General features: G+C 40.2%; 1 non-coding gene across 1 annotated transcript; it reads left to right on the top strand.

Moving 5' to 3' along the window:
* Window positions 1-383: 383 nt before the first annotated feature.
* Window positions 384-516, top strand: LOC118719667. The gene has a single exon (XR_004988228.1). It is a non-coding gene; the product is annotated as a small nucleolar RNA SNORA29 (small nucleolar RNA).
* The last annotated feature ends 3,441 nt before the right edge of the window (window positions 517-3,957 follow it).

Below are 3,957 nucleotides of genomic sequence, written 5' to 3'. Positions count from 1 at the left end.
GAGCCAGTGTCCCCAATGGTCAGCTCTACACAGTGACACTCTTAAGGGACAGACTCAGTGAGCACCAAAGCCCCACTGAAGCAAGTCTTGCTTCAAAGGGTGTCTCCTGCACAGCAGCTCTCACACTGTAGTTGCAGCTGTTCCCCACAGCCAATTGGCCTGGAGGTCAATTCCTCCCAGTGACACCAATAGCAATCAAGTCTCAACTTCAACAAGATTGTGCTCACAGCCCATAAAGGGGTGCACCTAGAGTAGTGGTCAGCAAACTGTGGCTCTCAAGGCACATGCAGCTCTTTGGCCCCATGAGTGTGTCTCTACCACAAAATACCATGGCCTGGGAAAGTCTATTTTGAAGAAGTGGCATTAAAAGAAGTTAAAAGTTTATTCCTATTTGACTGCCACTTTTCTCCTAATAGATTCTAGTGGCTATGCTTATGAGATAGATTAGCATTGCCATCTGAAGGGGGAGGGTTTGTTTGTGTCCTCCTTCTGTATGAAATGACTAAATAGAAGAAAAAAATCTGGCTCTCAAAAGAAATTTCAATCATTGTACTGTTGATACTTGGCTCTGTTTGCCGACCACTGACCTAGAGTATCCACCTCAAGTGATTGGGGAAGCTGAGCCACTGGGCCCTATAGGACACCTACTACACAAGGCAATCTAAAACTCAAGGAGACTTAGTAGCTCTACCAAATACATAGAAACAACAGTCAAAGTGCAAAGACAAAGAAACATGTCACAAATGAAAGAAATGGAAGAAAGCAAACTGCTAGATATAGAGGTCAAAACCACAGTTATAAGATTACTCAGGATTCTTCTAGAAACCTCTAAGGGACTTAGTGAGACTTTCAAGGATCTTAGTGAGAATGCCAAAAACATGGAATAGGACCAGTCAGAAATTAAGCATACACTGACTGAAATAAAGAATAATATACAGGAATTCAACAGTAGATCAGAGGATCCCGAGAATCAAATCAATGATTTGAAATATGAGGAAGCAAAACACACCCACCAAAAGATCAAAAATAAAAAAGAATCCAAATATATGAAGATAGTGTAAGGAGCCTCTGGGATAACTTCAAGCGTACCAACATCCGAATTATGGGGGTGCCAGAAAAAGAGAGAGAGCAAGATATTGAAAACCTATTTGAAGAAATAATGACAGAAAACTTCCCCCCCCCCCCCCGCCCCCGGTGAAAGAAATAAACTTACAGGTTTATTTAAGTATTATAAAGCTCTCTTCAACTTTTTAATAGTTGCAAGAAAGAAGGTGGACATTTCCAAAGGAATTATGCTAATGCCTTTGTTATTGTGCCTCCGTGGTGGCCTTTTCCTGATTTTTCTTAGGTTATCTAACAAATTAGTTTTCTCGCCTTCTAGATTAAAAATTCTCTTCTGGATTGTAAATTTCTTAGAGTAAGAAAATGTTTTATTCATCTCCATTTCTCACATCATCTTTGATATCACACTTGACCAAAGGAAAATGCAATAAATGTTCACTGAAGTTAATGCAAATTCCTATATTATTGTATATTGTCATCCTTTTTATACTGACAGCCAAAATCATGTGCACTTTTGTTAGAAACTTGGCCAATGCTCTTAAGTTAATGTAGTATTGGGACTAAAATTGCCTGAAATTGAATGACAATGGCAGCTCAGAAAAGTATCCTAACTTCCCAAAGGATTCATTGTAGATTGAGCTTGTATTTTTCTCCCATTTAAAACAAAAACAAAAACAAAAATAAAAAAACAGGTGTAGTTGTCTAAGTGAAGTGTTTTTCATAAGGAGTTGCTTTTTGGTAATAAAGTCAATCTGATTTTCTCAAAACTTTTTTCAAGTTGCCATGAAATTTAGTAAAGTAGTTGGTGAAGTTTCTGACTACATTCCAAGAATACATGTTACTGTGTACAAGCATACATATACACTATACATATTCTGAAAGGAGTAAGCAATAAACTTTAGACTGTTGAGACTAGTATGGCTTAACAATGTGAAGCAGCAGCTGGAGTTAGCCTGGCCCAGGACATTACTAACCACCAAAGAGAATTGACTATTCTCCACTAGACTGATCCAAATGTTAGTCCATGAGAAGCAGAGGTTCTCAAATTTAGTGACACATTAGCATCACTTGAAATTCTTTTGAAAGTGCCAGTATTCAAACTGGGAACAAGATGAAGCATGATGAGGATTCAGATAGACAATAAAAGAATAATTAGTGCTGATAGAAAATGAGAATTGAGTAGCAGCTCTGAGTGGGAAGTTGTGGGCAGACAGAGTGGAGTCTTTTGAAGACATTTTTCTGGGAGATGGATGATGAAAACTCTGGTAAGGGACTACACTTTGGCCTTCCTGTTTAAAATGGTTACAGATTAATTACTCATATATACCTCTGTCTTCCCTAAAACCACTATCCTACCTAATAAAAGAGTAATATGCAAATTGACTGGCACTCCAACACACAAGATGGCTGCTCCCATGAGGACACAAGATGGCCACCACAAGATGGCTGGCAGGGGAGGGCAGTTGTGGGTGACCAGGCTGACAGATGAGGGCAGTTAGGGGTGACTAGGCCTGCAGGGGAGGGCAGTTAAAGGCAAACAGGCTGGCAGGGGAGCAGTTAGGCATCAATCAAGCTGGCAGGGGAGTGGTCAGGGGGTGATCAGGCTGGCAGACAGAAGTGGTTAGGAGCAATCAGGAAGGCAAGCAGTTGGGAGCCAGCAGTCCTCAATTGTGAGAAGATATCTGACTGGCCAGTTAGGCCCAATCCTACTGAGATTGGGCCTAAACGGACAGTTGGACTTCCCTCAAGAGGTCCCAGATTGGAGAGGGTGCAGGCTGTACTGAGGAATAACCTCCCCCATCCAGTTTATGTTTTTCATGCACCAGGCCTCTAGTATTCTAGAAAAAGGATAAAAGCACACACACCCATGAGGATAAAGAGAACAGAAAATGGCTGACAAAGCAGTTACAAATTGAGACAACTATCATAGCAAATCATAAAGGGCAGAAAGCTTACCGCATTGTGGGGAGCAAAACCAAGAAGCAAGAGGGCTTATGATACTGAAATGGAGATTCCAGGGACCTTGGAAATATGGTAGGTGCAGAGAAGAGAATGGCATAAATCTGAATGGGAATACTTGAGTTTGTTTGCCTCACAGTGTAAAATATATCTATACCTTCATGAGATATAGCCCTCTGGAAGTGCTAACTACATACAAGGTTTCTAAACCATCTAATCTATTATGTTCCCAGGCCTGGGGCTTTGTCAACTAAGTCTTCAGAGATTAGCAATTGATCCAGTACTTGCTTTCCTCTTTAGATTGTTTTGCCTCAGTTTGGCCTTGGGTGATTCCCTATGTTCATGTCAGCTCAACAATTTATTTTAAAAAGAGAGTGTGTGTGTGTGTGTGTGTGTGTGTGTGTGTGTGTGTGTGTATGTGTGTGTGTGAGTGTGTTTTCCAACTTTGTTTATTTTTGGTGTATTTAACAGGACACTATTTCTCAGATAACTAATTACTATATTTTTAGAAATTTAACTTTATTATTCTTTGTACCTTTTGAATATCTTAAATGTTTCATAATAATTTTTAATTAACTCCTGTCAGCCAGACAACCAATCATATTTCCTCCATCTACAGAAAATTGGGAATTTAACTCTCCTGGAGAAGTTATATCCCTTGAGGAGATGTAAGGCATGGGTAAGGAAAGAGATGAGCTTCCAAAAAGTAGTAGAGAGTAGGGAGTAGGTTACTGCACGGTGAAATCAAAGGTGCCTTGGCCATGCCTGAACAATGCTGGCAGTCATCCTCAGACCTCAAAGTCTGGGCATTGGAGGAACCCTCTGTAAATTTACCAACCCCAGAGAAAAGATCCATAGATTATATTTGAGGATCCCCAAGAAAACAGTAGTCTTTGCTGATAAACCTATGCTATTATAGAGCCAACTACTCAAACA

Source organism: Pipistrellus kuhlii, unplaced genomic scaffold (genome assembly GCF_014108245.1).
Source record: "Pipistrellus kuhlii isolate mPipKuh1 unplaced genomic scaffold, mPipKuh1.p scaffold_m20_p_15, whole genome shotgun sequence".
In the NCBI taxonomy this organism is placed as follows: Eukaryota; Metazoa; Chordata; class Mammalia; order Chiroptera; family Vespertilionidae; genus Pipistrellus; species Pipistrellus kuhlii.
This window is presented reverse-complemented; position numbering and strand designations above follow the sequence as displayed.